General features: G+C 40.3%; 1 long non-coding RNA gene across 2 annotated transcripts in view; it reads right to left on the bottom strand.

Moving 5' to 3' along the window:
- LOC129525849 (uncharacterized) overlaps positions 1-25,526 on the bottom strand; it is a 58,599-nt gene extending 33,073 nt beyond the window's left edge. For both annotated transcript variants that reach the window (XR_010129355.1, XR_008670365.2), the window contains exon 1: positions 25,362-25,526. This is a non-coding gene — a long non-coding RNA (uncharacterized lncRNA). The remainder of the gene's footprint in view (positions 1-25,361) is intronic.
- Positions 25,527-26,143: the final 617 nt, after the last annotated feature.

Raw genomic sequence — 26,143 nt, 5'->3', positions numbered from 1 at the left:
AATTATATCAATTTCTAGACTTTGCCATATCTACTGAAAGGAGAAAAGAGACTTAAAAATAATCTATCTGCTTTTAACCTAATTCAAATTGAGCAATAATGAAAGTAATTCTGCCTGTGCAAAGACTGGACCACCACTTTCACAGCTCCCTGCCTCCCAGTTCTGTGTGGCTAGGAGTTTCCATTTCAACTCTCCTCCTCTGAAGCAAGAAAAACAGAGGCCTCACTGCTGTCGCCTCTGGCCCTGTGTTACCCCTTACCTGGAGTGACTCACCACATCAGCCCAGGGTGTGAGCGAGGGCAGGGCTTGTGTACCAAAGCTGGAGGAATGTGCACCATCTCTCCAGCTTCCTTAATCACCTGTGCCTGAAGGGCCTCTGTTAGAAATGCCCAGTACCTCCTGGATCATTAAATTATTGATGTGCTCCATAGTCCAAGTGGAACTGGGGGAAGAGGTGACCAAGATGTTGCTTGGTCAGCTGAGGTTGGAGTGGTAGAGTGGGAACGTGGTGGGTAGAGGAGGAGGTGTTAGCGTCACCAACCCCCAAGCCTTTGTCAAGATCCTAGCACTCCAAGCCCTTCCTTGATCTTCTGCCATGAGGTATATTTTATTATCACTGGATCTATAGATCTTTGAGTCATCTGAGCTTCTCCTCTTGGTCACAGGATAAGAAATGAGGGCAAGAGGGAAAGGAAATGTAAAAGCTTTAATACACCTATTTTGTGCTAGTCATTGTTCTAGGAGCTGGATATATAGGACCAATAAAACAGACAAGCTCACTACATCCAGAAGGAGAGACAGACAATGAAAAGATAAATAAATAGAACATTTTAGATAGTGGGCAAGTGCTATGAAGAGGGTGCTCTTACAGAAGAGAGAAAAGAGGTAGGGCAATATTGGGAAGGATTGTGAGGGAAGGACATGCCATTTGATCCTTAACCTGAATAATAAATGATAGCCAGCCAACAATATGGGGAAAAAGCATTATAGGTAGAAGGAACGGCAAATGCCAAGCCCAGGAATGAGGCTGGGCAATCAGAGCAACAGAAAGAAGACATGGGTCCCTTGATCAGAGTGTCTGTGGGGCCAGCTACTACCGCACGGGAATGAAGTGGTCAGTTGCTGTCAGATTGCAGAGGGGCTTACGAGCCACTGTAAGGAAGTTGGGAGCCATTGGAGTGTTTGCAAGCAGTGGAGTCACATGAAGTTTATCACCTGTGTTTCCCACTCACACATGTGACACACACATATATACCCAGACATAAACACAGGGAAGATATATGAGTGGGCAGAGACCCAGTTTGAGTTGTCAAAATATTTTATGTTTTTATAATTGACTGTTACTACAAATTGGATATTTAGAAAGATGAGCGATTTCTCAGAAGTATAAAAGGAAGGGCTAGATTAGAAAATAAGTCAAGTATTTCTTGGAAACCCTTTTATAAAATTAATACCTGAAATGGAACAGCACCATTCACACAGAAGTCATGCTGGACATTGACTTTTGAAAGCCAACCTTTAAGACATTTCTTCGTGACCAGAACAGGGTCACAATAGGGAAGAAAAAGCTGGATGGCTTTTTCACTAAGCCCCTTGGACTTACATATCCATTAAGAGAAGGCACAACTTGGTTTAAGGAACAAAAAACCAGTAATTTACAAGTGGCGTGGTTTATCCATATTTACTCAGAGCACCAAGCCTCCCTCTGAGACCCAGACGAGAACTTTCAGTTTTACCCTCGTGCTTAACCACAATGGTCTCTCTTTGTCCAAAGACATTGCACCACCCTGGAAGACGCAGTCAATGAAAGTTCTTGGAGCAAGTAAACATTTTGGGGTGTTGACCTATGAAATTCCTTCAAATACTTCTTTTACTTTGACTGACTGACTTCCTTCCTTCCTTCCTTCCTTCCTTCATTCTTTCCTCCCTCCCACCCTCCCTCTCTTCCTTCCTTCCATCTTTATTTTCTTTCAAAAACTTTAAACGGGAGAGACAGACAAATCTGAGAGAAAAGGGAGGATTATTTTTATTACAAACTGTGAGTATATCCAATATGGCTAAAATTACATAATACTATTCTTCTGAAAGGATGGAGTTTTAAAAACCTGGTATTCTCTGAGACTACAAGTAAACAGACTTCATAGCCACAGAGCTTCTTGTTGTTGAAAGCAAATATGTACAGAAGGCAAACAAATATCTTTTTTAAAAAACCAAAGTTAATGTTGAAGAAAATTATGATGGTCTTGAACAGAGTAGTTATTAGCAAAGAATACATGAAAACATGAATTACTTGTAGGTATATTCAGTTCATCTTATTTGCTCTTTACCAACTTAAAAGAAAGACATAATGAAACAAAATATTTTAAGAGTAAAAAACAGAAGTCAAATAGTAAATAAAATAGGGAGAATCTACATAAAATAGGAGAATCTACTATAAACAAGACAAATAAAATACTTAACTCTGAAAAATATGGACACTTCCCATTATCATGTATTTTCCTTTCATAGTGTTTCCAGAGCTCCAAATAAATTAGATTTTAAAATTTCATTTTCACCTCAGATATATTTCCTTCATCTGACTGTTCATTGGAAGCTAGCTCAATGATTAAAAATGTAAAAAATAACGGTAGACTGAAGTCCTACAACAATATCCGTGTTCCAATCCTTAGGATCCTGTAAATCAGTGGGCCCCAACCTTTTTGGCACCAGGGATCAGTTTTGTGGAAGACAGTTTTTCCACGGAGGGGGTAGAAGGGTCATGGTTTTGGGATGATTCTAACATACTATATTTTTTGTGCACTTTATTTCTATTGTTATTACACTGTAATAGATAATGAAATAATTATACCACTCAGCATAATGTAGAATCAGTGAGAGTGCTGAGCTTGTTTTCCTGCAACTAGATGGTCCCACCTGGGGGTGATGGGAGAGAGTGACAGATCATCAGGCATTAGATTCTCAAAAGGAGCACGCAACCTAGATCCCTCACATGCACAGTTCACCATAAGGTTCGCGCTCCTATGAGAATCTAATGGTGCCACTGATCTGACATGAGGCAGAGCTCAGGCAGTAATGTGAGCAATGGGTAGCAGCTGTAAATACAGACGAAGCTTTGCTAGCTTGACTGCCGCTCACCTCCTTCTATGTGGCCTGGTTCCTAACAGGCCTAGGACCTGTACTGGTTTGTGGTCTGGGGGTTAGGGGCACCTGTAATGTTACCTTATGCTGTAAATGTTACCTTATATGGAAAAAAGAGACTTTGCAGACATGATTAAGTGAAGGATCTTGAAGTGGGGAGGTTATCCTGGACTACCCAGGAGGGCTCTAAGTGCAATCACATGTATCCTCATAAGAGAGACACAGAGGGAGTTTGACACAGAAGAGGAGAAGGCAATCTGACCAGAGATTGGTGTGATGTGGCCACCAACCAAGGAATGCTGGCAGCCACCAGGAGCTGGAAGGGGCAAAAAGTGGATTTACCCCTAGAGGCTTTGGAAGATCTGCAGCCCTGTCAACTCACACCTGGTTTTCAGGGTGGTGAAATGAATTTCAGATTTGTGGACTATCAAACTACTACAGATAATTTCTGTTGTTTTTGGACATCCAGTTTGTGGTTATTTGTTACAGCAGCCATAGGAAATGCATACAAAAGCTATTCTGAATTAATGCTTACTGACACAGGAAGTGAAAAGGGCGGCGAGGGGGCAGAATTTTTAAAAAATGAGATAGCATTAAAATTATGTGCATTTCTACACCAAAGGAACAAACCCCAGTACTTGTTTCATTAGGTTTAGGGCATGTGTTTTTAAAGAAAAGCACATAATAGCTAGGTCATATTGGCTGGTAAGGTTTTAATGCTAATCATATAGGAAGTGTTGACTTTTCACTTGTTGAAGGGACTACAAGCTCTGAAACTTTTTTTCTTTTTCCTTTTTTTTTTTTTTTTTTTTTTTTGAGGCAGGGTCTCGCTCTGTTGCCAGGCTGTAGTGCAGTGGTGCAATCATGGCTCACTGCAACCTCAACCTCCTTGGCTCAAGCTGTCTTCCCACCTCAGCCTCTCGAGTAGCTGGGACTACAGCTGCGTGTCATGATGCCAGGCGTTAGCATCATGAATAATCAGAAGTTATTCTGTATTTTTTTGTAGAGATGAGGTCTTGCCATGTTGCCCAGGCTGGTCTTGAACTCATGAAGTCAAGCAATCTGGCCACCTCAGCCTCCCAAAGTACTAAAATTATAGGCATGAGCCACTGCACCCACCTGAAATATTTTTTAAATAAGTCAACATAATACATGCAGATGATTAAAAAAAAATAGTGCAGGCAGATTTGGACTGAGCACTAACTGGCTAATTCTACACTCCCAAACTTCCCAGCCCCACTCTTCACTGGAGGCAGTGCTTCTGATGGTTATTTTCACAATTCCAAATAACATGATTATATCTCTATTATCAACTTTAGGTTGGGGGGAATTCCAATGACCTCTCTATTAAGAAAGATGAAGATTCAGCTCTGAGGTTTTCTACCTGGATGCAGATTAAAATCGCCTGAAGAGCTTTTAAAACATATCTATAACTTGTCCCCACCCCTATAAATTCTGATTTATTTTGTCTTGGGCGGGTTCTAAGTTATTAGTCATTTTTCAAGATATTCAGATGATTCTGCTGTGAAATCAAGGCTGAGAACTAATTTGGCTCGCATTCAACCCCTGAATTCCTTCCTTCCTTCCTCCTAACATTTACTAGTATTACATACTTTCTTCTTTTTTTGTCATTCTTACAAGTAGGTGTTTTTATGGTATTAATCTTTATTCAACTAATCTTTATTTTAGAAATATAGGCTGGGTGCGGTGGCTTATGCCTGTAATCCCAGCACTTTGGGAGGCCGAGGCAGGCAGATCACTTGAGGTCAGGAGATTGAGACCATCCTGGCCAAAATGGTGAAACCCTGTCTCTACTAAAAATGCAAAAATTAGCTGGGCATGGTGGTGCGCACCTGTAGTCCCAGCTACTCAGGAGGCTGAGGTAGGAGAATTGCTTGAACTCAGGAGGTGGAGGCTGCAGTGAGCTGAGATCGCGCCACTGCACTCCAGCCCGGCGACAGAGTGATACTCTGTCTCACAAAAAAAAAAAAAAAAAAAAGAATATCGTTAAATATCTATTTTTTGTCTGTCAACTTTGGATGCCATTTTCCTGATTCCTAACTGTAGTAGGCAGAATTCTAAGATGATCCCCCAAGTTTCTATCCCTTGGTGTGCATACCTTGTGTAATCCTTTTCCTTTAAGTGTGGGCAGGGTCCGTTACTAATCAATTAAGTTTGAGTTAATCAACGGGAGGTGTCCTGGGTGGGCCTGACCTAATCAGGCGAGTCATTTAAAAGAAAGTGAAGCAACAGAGATGCTTTCCAGCTGGCCTGGAAGAAAGCAAACAGCCATGTCATGAACTGCCTCTGGAATATTCCATGAGGAACACCAATCTTACAACAACAAGGAGCTGAAAATCTACCACAATCAGTGGGCTGGGAAGAGGGCCCCCACCTACGATTAGAGTGCAGCCCTGGCTGACTCCTTGATTGCAGCTTGGCAAGACATTGAGCAGAAAACCCAGCTGGTTCATGCCAAGACATCTGACCCACAAAAACTAGGAGATAATGAGTGTTGTTTTAGGCTGCTAAGTTTGTGGTAATTTGTTATGCAGCAAGAGAAAGCTAAAATACTAGCCAAACAAGATGAAGATATCGTGACTCTTACTGTTCCCTTAATATCACTTCTCTGTTTCCTGAATCCTAGTTTCTATCCACTACACATTTATTTTTATATTTTCAAGGATAATAATATTTACATTAGCCGGGTGCGGTGTCTCACGCCTATAATCCCAGCACTTTGGGAGGCCAAGGCAGGCAGATCACTTAAGGTCAGGAGTTCGAAACCAGCCTAGCCAACATGGTGAAGCCCTGTGTCTACTAAAAATACAAAAAAGTTAGCAGGGCGTGGTGGTGGGCAAACTGTAATCCCAGCTACTAGGGAGGCTGAGGCAGGAGAATCTCTTGAACCTGGGAGGTGGAGGTTGCAGTGAGCAGAGATCATGCCACTGCACTCCAGCCTGGGCGACATAGCAAGACCCCGTCTCAAAAAAAAAAAAATTTTCATTCTGTTCTAAGATATGATAGTGCCATGGTTATGAGAAGGGTCTGTAGCAGACTGGCTTTGTTTGAACCTGGTTCTACTCACTTTAGCTGATTAAATTTGGTCAAGCAAGATACTCTATCTGTAGCTCAGTTTGTTCATCTGTATTTTACAGATGAAGAAAAATAGGTCCTACTTCATGGTGTTGTTGTGAGAAACAAATGAGTCCATGTATGTAAAGTGGTTAGAAGAGTGACTAGCCCATAATATTAATAGTAACTTAAGATTATGTTTATGCTTTTCATGATTGGACTATTAGTTTATTCTAAAACTTAAAAAGTAATAAATTGCATTTACTTAAATGAGACTAAGTAAATTTCTTTATAGCAGTGCCAAATGGTGTGCTCATATTCAGTATCTTTATCTGCAGATCCATTGTCATGACTTCTGAGCTGTTTGAAAGAGAATGTTCTCAGAATCAAGGTAAAATGGATACTATTTTTTTCTTATACTTCATCAATTCTCAAAAATTTGCCATATTTTAGCTTATTTCAGATAGAACAATAACTTTTGTGTACAGATTTAAAATTTTATCTTCCTAACAAAAAATTATTTTATAATGCTTAAAAATCATCCAGTCTTTTAAGAATTCAAAAAATTCCAAGAATCTCCTCTCTCTCCGGAAATATCCCTCAGCTCCAATCTGGACTAGTTCTCTAAGCTGTGAAATGGCAGCCAACCTGAGATTGTCTGGTAAATACTTGAACACTTTTTTTCTAGTGATCAGAAAAAAAAAAAAAAAGATAGTGGTATAAAGCACATTTTCCTGGAAACTTCTGTCAGTATGATAACCACAGATTGGAATAGTCCCATGAGGAAGAGGACCAGCTTCGAGGTCAAACACTCCTGAGTTCTAACCCTACCTCATCATTTCCTCACCAGGAGATCTTAGGCAAATAATGAACTTTTCAGAGCCTCAGTGTCATCTTTAGAATGAAGATAACAGCACATGGCTGATAATTCTGAAGATGGCAAATTAAATGAGGTAGTGAGTGTAAGCCCTGTGCATGGTACCTGGTACATAGTAAATGCTTACTAAATGGGAGTTATAATCATTATTAGTCAATGACTGAAGCTAATCACCCTTTCAGCATTTACTTAACCCATTCAATAAGAATTATTTATTTTTAACTGGAATATAAAACACAAAAGAAAAAGCATACAAAATGCAAACATTCTGTTTAACCAATAATAGTAAAATGAACACACAGATGACAAATAAACAGGTTTAAAAAATCCATTGCTATCATCCCTCACTACCTCCCAACCCTTTACTTCTTCCCCATCAGAAATACTTCCTTGTACCTTAAGAGTAACAGTTATTTAATTCTGATTTTCTTAAACTTATATGATAAATACTTCCATGCTATGTTTTTAGTTTTATTACCTAAAGATAAGCCATAGATGACTTATGAGTTGCCTAAGAAAGTTTGGTGTATTGATTTCATATTTATTGAGGGACATAGTGTGCAAAAACTGTACAGAAACTAATAAAGTGATACACTGTTTGCTCTTCAGCAGCTTATAGTGATGAAAAATAAAGCCATGCTCTGTTTCCAGCTTGTCTGATTCCCTTTTATGCCATTTTCTTATGGAGCATACCAATATTTACTGAAAGCAAAAGTACGATTAGAAATTGTTCTTTTTAGAACTATTTTCAAAGCCAACTTTGTGCTCACATCCCATGGCATGAAGAGAGAGGGAAATGGAAAGGGGCTTAACATTTATTTAGTACCTGCTACATGCTCAGCAATGTGCTAAAGTTTTTTTCCATTTTACTTGTTTGTTAACAACCATCTAATACGGTGGATATGATAAAGGAGAAAAAATAGGTTTCTCTCTACCCTTAATAATTCTTAACTGGAACTCTCCATAACAAAATATACAGATTAACAAGACAAAAACAAACAGAAGCTTACTAACATGTATATCTCATATATACATTGGAGAAATCCAGATGAATGAGTAAATAAATCTCTAGAGTAGATCTCAAAGAAAGAGACTACTCCTGTGTCTTTAGTTTCTCTAAATAACCAGCTCAAAGTAATCAATTTTCCAAATAGGCATATTTTGGGGGGTACAGTCATATTTTGGGGTCATGTGTCCTGAACCCCACCAATATCATTAACCCTATTTAACTTGTGAGGAAATTGAGATAATGAACAGAAAGTTGAGACAATACAATCTTAAAAATGGTAATTGGTGAGACCTCCATGTCACTACATCAGAAAAGTATAATAATTATAAATGTAAATGCACCTAACAATAGAGCCCCAACATGCATGAAAAAAATCTAATAGAATTAAAATAGAATTAGAAAACTCAACAATTATAGTTGGAGATTTCAATACCATTCTCAATAATTAATAGAAATGTTAAACAAAAAATTATCAGAAATATAGAAAACCTTATACTGTCAACCAACTCAACCCAAGTGGCATATAGAAACATTCTATCCAACAACTGTGAATACACATTCTTTTCAAGCACACATGGTTAGACCATAATAGGCCATATGCTTGGCCCTAAAACAAGTCTCAATAAACTTAAGAGAATTAAGATTATACAAAGTATGCTCTCCAATCACAACAAAATTAGAAATCAACAACAAAAAGAAATCTGAGAAATTCCTAAATATTGGAAAATTACATAACATGCTTCTAAATAACTCATGGTTCAAAGAAGAAATCACAACGAAAATTAGAAAATATTTTAGCCAAAATATGCCAAAATTAAAGCAGTGCTTAGAGGCAAATTTATAGTTTTAAATGCCTATATCAAGAAAGAAGAAAGCTGCAAATCAATAACCTAAGTTTTCACTTAAAGAAACTAAAAAAAGAAAGGCAGTTGTGTTTTCTTTTAGTAATCAAGAAAACTGACAAACTATCAGCTAGACTGAACAAGAAAAAAAGAGAGAAGACACAAATTAACGGGTGAGGCCAAGATGGCTGACTAGAATTAGCGCCGCTTGGAGGTTCCCATCAAAAAAAAAAAAAACATGATAAGCGTGTGAATCCTTCACCAGCAACCGAGGTATCCAGGTTCTCTCATCAAAACTGACTACAAGGCTGGCATGACCCATGGAGAGAAGGAGGAGCAGTGTGGTGCCACTTGAGACCCACATGGGGAAGAGGAACCCCCAACCCTAGTCAAGGGAGGTGGTGAGTGAGCTCATACCCAGCTGGGGAAACTGCTTTTTCCATGGAGCTGCACAACCCACAGATTGGAAGATCCCACTTGCAAACCCACACCATTGGGGCCTAGTGTCCCAACCCTGGAATGCACAGATTCTTACAGCTTCTCAGCTGGAATCTGCTTAAGCCTACCAAATTTCCAGGGGAAGGGGTGACCATCACCAGATGGGGCTGCCTGCTGTCTAAGCCCTTTGAGCTTAGGGGAGGAGCAACAACCAGCACTGGGACTGAGCTTAGCCTAACATGCTAAGCTCCCTGGGCAGGTGAAGGGCAGCGCCCATTTCTATAGCTCCAGGCTGCGCTTTTCCCCTGCTGGAGCCAGGGAGGCTGGATGGCTTGTTCCCAGGACTTGTCCCTACAGTCCAACACACGGACTGCGGCAGTCTGTGGCCAGAGTGCCTCTTCAGGTCTAACCTTGACCCATCCTTTCTCAGTGGGTGGGGCTTCCCTGCAAGATCTCCAATAACTCTAGCCAGAGGTTCAGGGACAGAATTCAGATCTCCCTAGGCCTGAGTCCCTAGCGGGAGGGATTGTAGGAGATCAGTCAGGGTGGTGGGAAAATTGTAGAAAGATGCAAACCTTCTTGGAAGGCTGGAAGGTTTTGCAAAAGCTTCAGAAGAGGGTTTGGCTGAAGGCAGCTGAATTATCTCAGAGTAGATAACAGGGAAGTGTAAGGGACTTGATCTAGATAAGTTAGTTTACTTAGGCCTCAGGCCTCAGAACTGACTACTCTCTGGGGGCAGGGGTGACCATGTGAATTGCCCACAAGTGTGTTTACTCAAGGCCTTTGTCATTAAATCTATACTGAATAAATGCCCGCATCGCCAGCTGGTTGAGATGCGGCTGCTGACTCTTTACAGCACCCTCATCAGGGTCTGTGGGTGGCCAGGTCACCTAGCCCACTCTTTCACTGGATATCTATGTCTGAGTGCTCTGTTCATCTGTCATTCGGCCAAGGTCTGTGGGTTGGACCTGGAAAGGGGTGGCCAAAGTCTTTGTGGACCAGCTGACTTAGCCTCTCCTCCTGGTAGTTCTGAGGAATCTGGGCAGCCCAAATGAGTGGGCTCACCCCCAGCAAAACACACCCTCTCCACCAAGGGACAAAGAGCTTTGTTAAATGGGTCCTGGTCCCCATGCCACCCAACTGGGTGAGACCCTCCAACAGGGGTTTTCAGACACCCTATATAGGAGTGATCCTACTGGCATCAGATTGGGGTCCCTCGAGGTCAGAAGTCCCAGAAGAAGGAGAAGGCACTCACCTTTGCTGCTCTCCAGCCTCCTTGAGTAACATCTCCAGGCATGGGAGTGAATCAGATGAATAAGGCCTGAAGTGAAACCCCAGTAAACTGCAGCAGCCCTACAGAAGACGGACCTGACTATTGAAAGAAAAACAAACAAGCAGAAGGTGACAACAACAGCAGCAACAACAACAACAACAAAAAGGCCCCCACAAAAATCCCATCCAAGGGTCAGCAGCCTCAAAGACTGAAACTAGACAAACTCACGAAGATGAGAAAGAATCAACATAAAAATGCTGAAAACCCAAAAGGCCAGAGTGCCTCTTCTCCTCCAAATGATTGCAGTGTCTCTCCATCAAGGGTGCAGAACTGGACGGAGGATCAGATGGATGAGTTGACAGATGTAGGCCTCAGAAGATGAGTAATAAAAAACTATGATGAACTAAAGGAGCATGTTCTAACCCAATACAAAGAAGGTAAGAACCTTGATAAAAGTTTAGAGGAATTGCTAACAAGAATAACCAGTTTAGAGAGAAACATAAATGATCTGATGGAGCTGAAAAACACAGCATGAGAACTTCGTGAAGCTTACACAAGTATCAACAGCCGAATCCACTAAGTGGAAGAAAGGATATCAGAGTTTGAAGACAACCTTACTGAAATAAGACATGCAGACAAGAATAGAGAAAAAAGAATTAAAAGGAATGGAGAAAGCCTCCAAGAAACATGGGACTTTATAAAAAGACTGAACCTACGATTGGTTGGAGTACCGGAAGGAGATGGGAGGAATGGAAACAAGGTGGAAAACACACTTCAGGATATTACCCTGGAGAACTTCCCCAACCTAGCAACAAAGGCCAAAATGCAAATTCAGGAAATACAGAGAACACCATTGAGATACTCCACGAGACACATAATAATCAGATTCTCCAAGGTCAAAATGAGGGAAAAACTAAGGGCAGCCAGAGGGAAAGGCCAGGCCACCTACAAAGGGAAGCCCAACAAACAAACAGTGGACCCCTCAGCAGAAACCCTACAAGCCATAAGAGATTGGGGGGTCAATATTCAACATTCTTAGAAAAGAATTTACAACCCAGAATTTCATATCCAGCCAAACTAAGCTTCTTAAGCAAAGGAGAAATAAAATCCTTTCCAGACAAGCAAATGCTGAGGATTTTGTTACCACCAGGCCTGCCTTGCAAGAGCTCCTGAAAGAAGCACTAAATATGGAAAGGAAAAGCTGGTACTAGCCACTGCAAAAACACAAAATATAAAGACCAATGACACTATGAAGAAGCTGCATCAACTAGTGTGCAAAATAACCAAACAATATCATGACGACAGGATCAAATTCACACATAACAATATTAATCTTAAATGTAAACGGGCTAAATGCCCAAATTAAAGACACAGACTGGCAAATTGGATTAAAGAGTCAAGACCCATCAGTGTGCTGTATTCAGCAGACCCATCTTACATGCAAAGATTCACACAGGCTCAAAATAAAGGGAGGGAGGAAAATTTAACAAGCAAATGGAAAGCAAAAAAAGCAGGGGTTGCAATCCTAGTCTCTGACAAAACAGACTTTAAACCAACAAAGATCAAAAAAGACGAAGAAGGGCATTATGTAATGGTAAAGGGATCAATGCAACAAGAAGAGCTAACTATTCTGAATATAAATGCACCCAATACAGCAGCACCCAGATTCATAAAACAGGTTCTTAGAGACCAACAAAGAGACAGACTCCAACACAATAATAGTGGGAGACTTTAACACCCCACTGTCAGTATTAGATCAATGAGACAGGAAATTAACAAGGATATTCAGGACTTGAATGCCGCTCTGGATCATGTGGACCTACTAGATGTCTACAGAACTCTCTACCCCAAATCAACAGAATATACATTCTTCTCAGTGCCACATGACACTTATTCTAAAATAGACCACATAATTGGAAGTAAAACACTCCTCAGCAAATGCAAAAGAACTGAAATAATATTAATCAGTCTCTCGGACCACAGTGCAATCAAATTAGAATTCAGGATTAAGACACTCACTCAAAACCACACAATTTCATGGAAATTGAGCAACCTGCTCCTGAATGACTCCTGGGTAAATAATGAAATTAAGGCAGAAATCAAGAAGTTCTTTGAAACCAATGAAAACAAAGAGACAAGTACCAGAATCTCTGGGACACAGGTAAAGCAGTGTTAAGAGGGAAATTTATAGCACTAAATGCCTACATCAGAAAGCTAGAAAGATCTCAAACTGACACCCTAACATCACTATTAAAAGACCTAGAAAGGCAAGAACAAATGAATCCAAAAGCTAGCAGAAGAGAAGAAATAAGCTAAGATCAGAGAATAATTGAAGGAGATAGAAACACGAAAAATCCTCCAAAAAATCAACGAATCCAGGAGCTGGGTTGTTTGTTAACAAACATGTTTGTTTGTTTGTTTGAGACAGAGTCTCGTTCTGTCACCCAGGCTGGAGTGTAGCAGCATGATCTTGGCTTACTGCAACCTCGCATCCTGAATTCAAGCGATTCTCCTGCCTCAGCCTCCCGAGTAGCTGGGACTACAGGCGCATGCCACCATGCCCAGCTAATTTTTTTGTATTTTTAGTACAGATGGGGTTTCACTGTGTTAGCCAGGATGGTCTCAATCTCCTGATCTCGTGATCTGCCTGCCTTGGCCTCCCAAAGTGCTGGGATTACAGGCATGAGCCACCGCGCCTGGCTGTTCTTTGTTTTTGTTTTTTTTTTATTAACAAAATAGACCATTAGCTAGACTAATAAAGAGGAAGAAGGAGAAGAATCAAACAGAAACAATAAAAAATGATAAAGGGGATATCACACTGACCCCACAGAAATACAAACTACCATCAGAGAATACTATAAACACCTCTATGTAAATAAATTAGAAAATCTAGAACAAATGGATAAACTCCTGGACGCATACGCCCTACCAAGACTAAACCAGGAAGTAGCTGAATCCCTGAATAGAATAATAACAATCTCTGAAATTGAGGCAGTAATTAATAGCCTACCAACCAAAGAAAGCCCAGGACCAGATGGATTCACAGCTGAATTCTACCAGAAATACAAAGAGGAGCTGGTACCATTCCTTCTGAAACTATTCCAAACCATTGAAAAGGAGGGGCTTCTCCCTAACTCATTTTATGAAGAGAGCATCATCCTGATACCAAAATTGGGAAGAGACACAACAAAAAAAAGAAAACTTCAGGGCAATATCTCTGATGAACATTGATGCAAAAATCCTCAATAAAATACTGGCAAACTGAATCCAGCAGCACATCAAAAAACTTATCCACCATGATCAAGTCAGCTTCATCCCTGGGATTCAAGGCTGGTTCAACATAGGCACATCAATAAAAGTAATCCATCACATAAATGGAACCAATGACAAAAACCACATGATTATCTCAATAGATGCACGAAAGGCCTTTGATAAACTTCAGCATCCCTTCCTGTTAAAAACTCTCAATAAACTAGGTATTGATGGAACATATCTCAAAATAATAAGAGCTATTGATGACAAACCCACAGCCAATATCATATTGAGTGGGCAAAAGCTGGGGGCATTCCCTTTGAAAACTGGTATAAGACAAGAATGCCTTCTCTCACCAAACCTATTCAACATCATAGTATTGGAAGTTCTGGCCAGGGCAATCAGTCAAGAGAAAGAAATAAAGCGTATTCAAATAGGAATAGAGGAAGTAAAACTGTCTGTTTGCAGACAACATGATCCTATATCTAGAAAACCCCATTGTCTCGGCCCAAAAACTCCTTAAGCTGATAAGCAAATTTAGCAAAGTCTCAGGATACAAAATCAATGTGCAAAAATCACAAGCATTCCTATACACCAACAATAGAGAAGCACAGAGCCAAATCATAATGAACTCCCATTCACAATCACTACAAAGAGAATAAAATACCTAGGAATACACCTAACAAGGGATGTGAAGGACCTCTTCAAGGAGAACTACAAACTACTGCTCAAGGAAATAAGAGAGGACACAAACAAATGGAAAAACATTCCATCCTCATGGATAGGAAAAATCAAAATTATGAAAATTGCCATACTGCCCAAAGTAATTTATAGATTCAATGCTATACCCATCAAACTACCATAGACATTCTTCACAGAATTAGAAAAAACTATTTTAAATTTCATATGGAATCAAAGAAGACCCTGTATAGCCAAGACAATTCTAAGCAAAAAGAACAAAGCTGGAGGCATCATGCTACCTGACTTCAGACTATACTACAAGGCGACAGTAACCAAAATAGCATGATACTGGTACCAAAACAGACATATAGACCAATGGAGTAGAACAGACACCTCAGAAATAAAAGCACACATCTACAACCATCTAATCTTCAACAAACCTGACAAAAACAAGCAATGGGGAAAGGATCTCCTATTCAGTAAATGGTGCTGGGAAAACTGGCTAGCTATATGCAGAAAATAGAAACTGGACCCCTTCCTTACACCCTATACATTAACTCAAGATGGATTAAAGAGTTATATGTAAACCCCCAAACCATAAAAAACCCTAGAAGAAAACCTAGGCAATACCATTCAGGACACAGCTATAGGCAAAGACTTCATGAGAAAAATGTGAAAAGCAATTGCAAAAAAAGCCAAAATTGACAAATCGGATCTAATTAAACTAAAAAGCATCTGCACAGCAAAATAAACTATCATTAGAGTGAACAGGCAACCTACAGAATGGGAGAAAATTTTGGCAATCTACCCATCTGAGAAGGGTCTAATATCCAGAATTTACAAGGAACTTAAATATATTTACAAGAAAAAGACGAACAACCCCATCAAAAAGCAGGCAAAAGATATGAACAGACACTTCTTAAAAGAAGACATTTATGCAGCTAATAAGCATGAAAAAAAGCTCAACATCACGGATCATCACAGAAATGTAAATAAAAACCACAATGAGATACCAAATCACACCAGTCAGAATGATGATTATTAAAACGTCAGGAAATAATAGATGCTGGTGAGGCTATGGAGAAATAGGAATGCTTTTACACTGTTGGTGGGAATGTAAATTAGTTCAATCATTGTGGAAGACAAGTATGGAGATTCCTTAAGGATCTAGAACCAGAAATACCATTTGACCCAGCAATCCCATTACTGGGGATATACCCAAAGGAATATAAATCATTCTACTATAAAGACACATGCACACATATGTTTATTGCAGCACTATTTACAACAGCAAAGACATGGAGCCAACCCAAATGCCCATCAATGATAGACTGGATAAAGAAAATATGGTACAGATATACCATGGCATACTATGCAGCCATAAAAAGGAATGAGATCATGTCCTTTGCAGGGATATGGATGAAGCTGGAAGCCATCATCCTTAGCAAACTAACACAGGAACAGAAAACCAAACACTGCATGCTCTCACTCATAAGTGGGAGTTGAACATAGAACACATGGGCACAGAGAGGGGAACAACACACACCAGGGCCTATTGGGGGGTGGGGAGTAAGGTGTGAGGGGAAGGAACTTAGAGGACGGGTCAATAGGTGCAGTAAACCACAAAGGCTCACATATACCTATGTAACAAACCTGCACATTCTGCCCATGTATCCTTTTTTTTTTTAGAATAAATAAAGAAAAAAATTTAAAAAGACACAAATTACCAAAATAAAAAATTAAAGGATTGTAAGGGATATTATTAATAACTTTATTCCAATAACTTAGGAAACTTATATGAAAAGAACACATTTCCAAAAAGTTGCAATTAACACATTTGACCCAGGAAGAAATAGAAAATTTGAGTAGGCATATAATAAATAAATAAAGTAAATTAGTTATTAAAAATCCTCCCACAAAGACAAACCCAGGCCCAGATAGCTTTACTGGTGAATTCTATCTAATATTTAAAGACGTATTGTCAGTCGTTAACAAATTTGTTTAGGAAGTAAAGGAGGGAACACTTCCTAATTCATTCTATGAGACCAGTATTTCCCTAGTACCAAAGCCAAACAAAGACCTCAGAAGAAAAGGAAACTATAGACAAATAGCCTTCATGAACACAGACATAATAATTACTACCACAATATTATCAAATTAAATCCAGCAACATATAAAATGAATTATACACCAAGACAAAGTATCCCAGAGTTATCAAAGGTTTATCCCAGGAATGCAAAGTTGCTTTCTGATCTGAAAATCAACCTAAAACAGGAAGGACAAATACCACAATGCCCATCTCGATAGATACATAAAAAGCATTTGACAAAATCTAATATCCATTTATGATTAAAAACTCTCAACAAATTAAGAATAAACAAGAAAAAAAAACAAACAATTCCATGAAAAACAAAACAACCCCATTAAAAAGTGGGCAAAGGACATGAACAGGCACTTCTCAAAAGAAGACATTCATGCAGCCAACAAACATATGAAAAAAGCTCAACATCACTGATCATTTGATTGCAGATCAAAACCAGTGAGATACCATCTCACACCAGTCAGAATGGCGATTATTAAAAAGTCAAGGAACAACAGATGCTGGCAAGGTTGCAGAGAAATAGGAATGCTTTTACACTGTTTTGGGAATGTAAATTAGTTCAGCCATTGTGGAAGATGGCGTGGTGATTCCTCAAGGAACTAAAACCAGAAATACCATTTGATCCAGCAATCCCTTTACTGGGGATATACCCAAAGGAATATAAATCATTCTATTACAAAGATATATGCGCACATATGTTCATTGCAGCACTATTCACAATAGCAAAGACATGGAATCAACCCAAATGCCCATCAATGACAGACTGGATAAAGAAAATGTGGCACATATACACCATGGCATAGTATGCAGCCATAAAAAGGAATGAGATCATGTCCTTTGCAGGGACATGGGTGGAGCTGGAAACCATTGTCCTTAGCAAACTAACGCAGGAACAGAAAACAAGACACCCTATGTTCTCACTTATAAGTGGGAGCTGAACAATGAGAACACATGGGAAGGGGAACAACACACACTGGGTCCTGTTGGCGGGTGGGTTGCAGGGAAGGAGAGCATTAGGAAAATAGCTAATGCATGCTGGGCTTAATACCTAGGTGACGGGTTGATAGGTGCAGCAAATCACCATGACACATGTTTAGCTAAGTAACAAACCTGCACATCCTGCACATGTGCCCTAGAACTTAAGAGAAAAATTAAAAGAAAAAACAAAAGAGTAGAAGGGAACTTCTTCAACTTGTGGATTTGGTGGCTTCTGTACAATTCTCTAAATTTACTACAATAATTTAAGTTTAGATTTACAATGGGTACATTTTATTACATGTAAACTACACGTCTGTATAGCTATTCAAAAAATAAAAAATGGCTAAATTTCCTCATTCTTATCAGTAGGAGCTGTTATGAGCAAGAAGTAGATCTTTATTATGTTCTCTTTGGAGCACAGCTCATTAGGATTGCTCAATCATTTTTTAGTCAATTACTCAATTGAGCTTTAAAAAACTAATCATGTTCCATGGACTATGACATTCAAGTAGCTACATGTCCTTGCCATACTAATTATCTTTTAACTACTCTTTTTTTTTTTTTTTTTTTTTTTTTTTTACCTAAAAGCAGATTTTTGTACCTGCTTTCTCATCTCTGTGCCTTTGCATACACTGTACCCTTCAGCCACTACATGGTGCTTTTGGCCTGTGTAGCCTGGTTGCTGTCCAGAATGACTTCAGGGTAGTTTAAGAGAGGGAGACACAAGATGTGAACAATGTTAGATGGGTAAGTCAAAAGCTGGCAACGGTCTTTATCAGAAACAATTAGACAACTTTAACTCACACTCATAGGATAGATCTTTTTTCTCTCTCTCTCTCTTTCTCGGCAAAAATTGAGTATGAAGTATCTTATGGCTCAGAATTTTTCTGAAATGTGTGTTCCTTGGGCTGTGTGCACACAAAAGCCAACCTTATGAGGGAGCAAGTGGGTAGGTACACAGGCAATGGGGCTTCATGTATTAATTCTTCAACCAATATTTATTCAGTGTCTGCTCTGTCCCAAGTGCTGATCTGGGTATTGGAGACACAGCACTGTACAAAACAAAGTCTCTGCCCTCATGGGGCATACATTGTATTGGGAGAGAAACAAACAATAAGCAAAGAGACACTGATATTTAAGCTGTGAGAGTTTTGGAAAGCCTTGAAGAGAGAAAAGGAGAATGTGGGAATGTGGAAGTGGCAGTTACAATTGGATAGGAGTGGCCAGCCAAGGCCTTCCTAACAAGATGACATTTGAATGTGTCTGAAGGAAATGAGGGAGGGAACTGTGCAGCTAACTTGGAAAAAAGCAACCCAGGCAGAGAGAACAGGAAATACAAAGGATTGTAGGCAGGAGGATTCTCGGCATATTCAAGCATGAAAAAGGAGGAAATGCATGTAGCTGTAGCACAGAATATAAGGGGTACATGGTAGAGATAAGTTCAAAGAAGCAGAGGTGATGTGGCTTGTAGAGCATGAAGGACCTTGCAGGGCATTTTAAGGCCTTTGGATTTTAGTCTGAGTGAAGAAGGAGCTATTGAAGGACTTTGAGCAAAGAAGTGACATAATCTGACTTTTTAAATAAAGGGATTACTCTGGCTACTGTGTTGAGGTTGGCTATAGTAGGGTAGAGGTAGAAGTGGGGAGACCAGTTAAGATGCTATTGCAGTAATCCAGGTGAGAGGTGGTTGTGGCTTAGATCAGGGTGTTAGCAGTGAGAAGTGACCATGTTTTGTATACGTTTTTAAGGAAGAGCCAACAAGAGTAGCTGATGATTAGATACAGGGTGTGAGAAAGAAAGAGAAGGGTCAAAAATTAGTACTTACTTTAGTCATTTAACAAAAGTTTATCTAATACTAATTATATGCCAGGCACTGTTCCAGGTTCTTGACAAATATTTACTCAATCTTTGCAATAGCCCTATGCAATAGATGCTATTTCTTTATCCTCATTTTCCTGCCTTCAAGGTTTTGGCTCTGAGAAGCTAGGAGGATGGAGTTGTCATTTACTTGGAGAAGACAGTATAAAGAAGAGGTTCAAGTTGATATGTTAAGGCTGATGTTAATGTTGAAATGGCTGAAACAACTTCATGGAGATGTCAAGTGGGCAGTTGGTTAAAGAAGTCTGTAGTTAAGGAGTGTGGTCTTGGCTGGAGACGTACATTCAGTGGTCATCTATGTAAAGATGGTATTTGAAGATGAAACTGATGAGATCTCTAAGCGAGAACAGATACAGAAGAGGAGAGGACCAATGACCAAGCTTGAGGCCATGCAATATTTAAATATGCAGACAAACTATCAGCAAAGACAGAGAAATGGCCAAAGAGCTTGACATCCTGAAAGCCAAGTAAAGAAACTGTTTGAAGGAGGAGGAAGTGGGCAACTGTGTTAAATGCCATAATTGGTCACATAAGAAAGAATTGGGAATTTATATATTGGTTACTTCAAGAAACAGGAGGAGGAGAATAGAAGATGGTGAGTGAAGATAACTCTTTTGAGGCATTTTCTATAAAAAGAAGTAGAGAAATATGGCAGCAGCCAGAGAATAATATATGAACAGGAGGGTTGTTCTTTTTTGATTTTGTTTTAAGGATGAGTAAAATGGCACATTTGCATGCTGGTGGAAATGGTCCAGTAGAAAAGGAAAAAAAATATTGATACAGGAGAGAGAAAATTAAAGGATGTGAATGAGCAACTGAGAGAGGATGATCAAGTAGAGGGCTTAGACTTGGATAGAAGCAGAGACAAGTCATCCTCAGTTCATGGAGAGAAAGCAGGATGTATGGAGACAGATGCCTCTTTGGAGGGAGATGTGGCTGACACTGGGACTCCCTCCAGATTGTTTCTATTTTTCAGTGGACTAGAAAAAAGGTCATAAGTTTAGAATGAAGATCAGAGGAAGCACTGGAATTTTGAGAAGAGAGGTGTGAAATGAACATCCAGGAAAGTGATGACTGTCAGCCAAAGCATTTGCCCAACCACAGGTCACTCCATCCTTCCAGTCTCAGTACTTGGGTCTGGAAAAGTTTGGTTTTCAAGGGGTCCCTATTAGAATGCAAATATTTGGGAACCCAGGTGTTCTTCAGCTGATTTTCTTGATTAACACATTTGTGTCAGAGGATGTCTGAGCTGTGAGGCAGTGTGAGTCAGATCCCTCAAGTCCTGATGCTTTTACTTGATTGTTCCTGGGAAATCTAAATTTCACCTTCTCTTATCTATTTCAAGGAAAGTAATTTATTAAATGTAAAACTGAATGTAATTCATTTGAAAAGATTTTCAAGATTTAATATAGTGAAATCCACATATCAGAAAAATAATTTATCAAGCCATTTTTCCCAATTTTTTCCCATAGAAATCAGACGTAAGACCAAGCCTTTGGTGAGCATCAAGTAAGTGGTGGTAGGAGAGACATCTATTCTTACAAAGGAGGAAAGAGGTCTCCTACTGAAGGAGAGGCATTGTTTCAGACTAATAGTTACTTTACAATTATGGAGATTTTCTCTGTGTCTGTCAAACCTAAGCATCATTGAATTAATACCCCATCCCAAATTAACAAATACTGAGCAGGAACATACTAACTTGTCCTGTCTTCTACTATTAGGGCCAAAGAATTTCTACAGAACTTTCTTTTTTTCTTTTTTAAATTAAATTAAATTTATTTATTTATTTATTTATTTATTTATTTATTTATTTATTGAGACGGAGTCTTGTTCTATCTCCCAGGCTGGAGTGCGGTGGCCCTGTTTTGGCTCACTGCACCCTCCACCTCCTAGATTCAAGCAATTCTCCTGCCTCAGCCTCCCGAGTAGCTGGGATTACAGGTGTCCGCCACCACGCCTGGCTAATTTTTGTATTTTCAGTAGAGACAGGGTTTCACCATGTTGACCAGGCTGGTCTCGAACTCCTGACCTCAAAGTGATCCACCTGCCTTGGCCTCCCAAAGTGCTGGGATTACAGGCATGAGCCATCACGCCCAGCCCAGAATTTTCTTTTTTAAAAAGTGTGTTCTCTTACCTCTAGGATAGCAGAAAAATGCTTGACATAAGGCACATGGGCTCTGGCATATCGCTGAAGCTTGCTTTAGAATCCAAGTTCTCTTGCATTCTAACTTTGTGATACTGGGAAAACGTCCTAATCTCACTGAGACACTTTCCTCTTCTCTAAATCACAGGCTACTGATGAAGGTTGTTATGAAATTCAATGAAACAACATGTCATAGTAAGTGTGCAGGCCTGTGTCTGGCATATTGAAAGGGCTATCATTATGAATTGCATGTTGCTAGACACTTAGGTGTTATCTTCCCTTATACCTGGAGAAGCCTCTAGAGCTCCCTCTGAAGATTTCTGCTTAAACTTGTATTGGGAAATCCAGCTTTATACACACACACACACACATTATATATATATATATATATATATACACACACACACACACACATACAGTTTTTCACTATACTGTCACTCAAAACACTCAGTACTTCATTTCTGACCATTAAAATATATGGGCTTTTTTTTCCCACATCAAGCAATTCTCTAATTCTCTGCAGATACCAACTGGGTGTCCTATAGTTCAATACAATCCTGATACCAATCCAAGTTAGCACAGACACCACAGGTTAAGGGTTCAGTCCCACCAGACTGCCCCCCACTTCAGATGCCAGTCATAAGAAGTAGGTCCCTATGTTACCCACAATTTCTGTTCCACTTGGCTACAAACCAGAAGTTCTCACGATCCTCCTCTTGGGTTCAATAATTTGCTACAGCTGCTTGCTCACAGACCCAAGAAAACAGTTTACTTACTAGATTACTGGTTGATTACAAAGGCCATATTAAAGGATACAACTGAACAGCCAGATACATAGAGCAAGGTATGGGAGATGTGGCATGGAGCTACATGCCCTCTCTGGGTGGACAGCCCTCCCAGCACCTCCAAGTGTTCAGCAACCAGGAAGCTCTGTGAACCCCAACCCTTTGAGTTTTTCTGGAGGCCTCATTACATAAGCATGATTGATCGTTGATCATTAATGATTAACTCAATCTCCCACCCCTTTTCCCTCCCCAGAGGTTGAGAGGTGGGGCTGAAAGTTGCAATCCTCTAATCACAAGGTTGGTTTCCCTGGCAACCAGCCTCCCATCCTTCGGGGCTTTCCAAAAGTCATCTCATTATTAAACTCAGGTGTGTTTGAAAGGAGCTTGTTATGAATAACAAAATACCTTTATTGCTATTATCAAGATTCCTGGCCAGAAACCAGATATGAAGATCAAACTATATATTTCCTATTACATCATAATATTACAATACACAACCCAAAGACCCACATACCACTAAAACAGGGAAATAAAAGAAGAGTTGGAAAGTGGGGAATGTACAGGCTATGTTTTTAATTATCTCCTTGGTAATATAAACACGTCAGGGACTGCTGTGTATTTTGCTCATCTCTAGCTGGCCTAAGACTCTGGGAATCCTTAGCCAGTAGATGAGGAGGACATCTTTGTGTTACCATAATATTGTAAAAGTTCCAGAAGGGTGGGGACCATGTGTCTAACTGAACTCAGTAAAGCTGCTTAATAACTCATTAAATGAAAGGATAATAATAAAAAAAAATGTGTGCCTGTCCTCAGCAGTTGGGTTTCAAAGGACTGCAGCCACAAGGTCCATCTCACATGGCTTGGCCCCGGGAAGTGAGTGGGTGTGCTGGCGGCTGCACTTGAAGCTGGTTTTAATGATACCCTCCAACAACTGCATCCTTTGCTGATACAGCTGTTTCAATCTTGCAGCTGTTGTGCTCTTGCTTATATGTCACTGTTTAAAATGAGGATAGCAGGAAAAACTCTTGGGGCCACATATAGAACCCCCATGGGCAGAGTCCTCAAACTGGGATGTTCCGGAAGCAAGAGAGCCAAGGCTCTGCGTTATGCAGAAAGCCTGGGCTTCTGTGACCTCTGTGTATCAATCTGCCCAGATTCTAGACACTCTGTCCTGGATAGGGCCCCAGGATAGGCCCACTGGGCAAAGCACGGGCTGATAACTCAAACTGTTATCCGTGAACCTGACCAGGCGGGAGGGAGTCAGTGTGTGTAGTTTATAGGCCACAGCCATGAGGCCATATGTCTTTTACAGCCAGCTGGAGTGTCAGGCTGATCCCATGCTTGTCACCTGGCCCTTTTCTTCCCTGGCAAGTGACTGCTGATTCCTCTTGTAGGCCCTCCAGAATCTGGGACTATCAGTGCAGGTTGCAGGTTATGCTGTGCAAGGGTTTTTAGTTTCTTTATTTAGCCATGGAATCTCATCTCCCAACAAACTCTCAGGCCAAAGCCGGATATATAAAAACAGTTAGTTCTGGAAGTATTTGGCATGAAGTGGTAGTAGATGAACCAAAGATGGCTATCTCTGCCACACCAAAATTCACCACACACACACACACACACACACACACTCACAAACACTCATTGAGTTACCTCTATAGAATTCTTAGGACTCTAAGCAGAGGCAGTTAGAAAACCCCTGGTAGTGTCATTTTTTTCATTTTTATAGATGAGAAAGCAACTCTAGGTCTTTCCTGTCTAATGTAGAAGCTACTAGTCCCAGGTAGCCACTGAGCATTTGAATGGCTAGTCTGAACCGGGGTGTGCTGCAGTTGTAAAACACATGCAGGATTTCAAAGACTTGGTACCAAAAAAAAAAGAATGTAAAAAATCTCATTAATACATTTTTTATTGAGGGCATGCTGAAATAATAATAGTTTGGATAGATCAGGTCCAATAAAAAATATTATTAAAAGTAATCCCATTTGTTTTGTTTTACTTTTTAAAATATGACTATAAGAAAATTCAGAATTACGCAGTGGCGTACATTCATGGCTTTCTAAATTATAATTGTATTGAACAGCAATGGTTTCTATTGTTTTGCTAAATGCCTTTGCAAGGCTATCTGGATCATTGGAGACAGGTCAGGACTCCTAACTAAGTGCTCTCTCCTTTCCACCATCCCCACATGATTCATTTGCATGGAGAGGTAATTGACAGCTAGAAGCTTACATTAACATCCTTGGGGAGTTTCCTTTAATTTAATGGGATAAGAGGAAAGAACTTGCAGACAAAGGTGAAGGTGGGGTAGGATTAGGCCTATGGATGATCTTCCTAATGACTTTTGTTATCTAGAGCACTGACTTAGAAGCACCAACTTAGAAACAAGAAGGGCTGAGTCTAGAGCCTTTGACAATTACTCTCTCTCCTTGCGTAAGTCACTAGACTTCCTGGGTCTCATTTTTCTTATCTGTAAAGTGAGGAGATGAGTTCACAGCACCCAAAGTCGTCTTCAGCTCTGGAATTTCATGACTCACCATTTTTGTCTTCACCCATATTCTTCAGTGCTAGCAAATACTTTTTGATATAGTGTTCCTGCATTTATTTCTTTTAACTTCTTGATCACCCTCTTCTCCTAAAACCCAGCTTCAGCTAAGATAAGTAGGATTGGGAAGGGAAGATTATTTCGAAGACAACTGCAAGTCACTCCTCTTTACTCTTGACCCCAACAGCAGTGAAAGATGAGCTGTGTGCTCTTACCTCTAGCTCAGTAAAGGAGGACCAGGAGGAGGAAGACGGCAAGGAGGGAATGAAGGGGGAGGAAGCAGAGAGATGGGGAAAGAAGAAGAAAAAGATGAAGAAATAAGAAGAAAATGGGTTTTAGCAATGCATACCTGAAGGGATGATGAGCCTGGACTCTCTGGACTCCTAGATTATGAACTCCTGCAGTGGACCATGTCCTATTTTTTGGAGGCGTTGGGGGTAATTGTCTTATGCAGCACCCAAGCACACTGCTATGCAATGGACCACAGATAGGAAGCAAGCACTGCATTTGGCTCACTGTGTTTGTAGCCCCTGCCTTTTATAGCCAGCAAGTTGATAATAATTGTGAGATAGTGAAGGCAGATGAAACACACAGTACTCAGAGTGAGACGTCAAACAACAAATTTACTGAGCTTTTTACCTTCCTTCTGAGCCCCTGTGAAGCAGAAAACACCCAGACATTGTTTTAAGTTAGGGAGTTTCCAGCTTTGCAAGTGAACTCCCTGGCGGAGGGCCAGGCCTGCCGTCAGCGCGTGGGAGCGAGCAGCATTCTCGGGGCTGTGTTGGAAGTTCCAAGCGTATGATGCATTTATGGCAGGATGGAGCTGGTACCTATAGGTTTAGGGTTTAATTTTTGTTCTAGAACGTACTTCCTCTCTGAATTGCCGCACGTGCTGAGACGCTGGTTGTGCTGTTTCCTTCTGAAGCCCTCTCTGTTTTAAGTGTTGTCTCGAAAGGAATGATGAGGCGAGAAGCTTGTCTCAGGCCCCACCCACACCTGGCAGCCCTGAGGGGAGAGCAGTGTGAGGGGACATGGCTCTGTGGCCCACAGTAACCCATTGTCTTCCCTTCACGTGGGCTTCGCAGAGGGCAGAAGGGACTGGCACTGCTTTGAAAGGCAGTGTGAACTCAA

The sequence above is a fragment of the Gorilla gorilla genome, chromosome 10 (genome assembly GCF_029281585.2).
Source record: "Gorilla gorilla gorilla isolate KB3781 chromosome 10, NHGRI_mGorGor1-v2.1_pri, whole genome shotgun sequence".
NCBI lineage: Eukaryota > Metazoa > Chordata > Mammalia > Primates > Hominidae > Gorilla > Gorilla gorilla.
The sequence above is the reverse complement of the archived record's forward strand: the minus strand, read 5'-3'. Positions and strand labels throughout refer to the sequence as shown.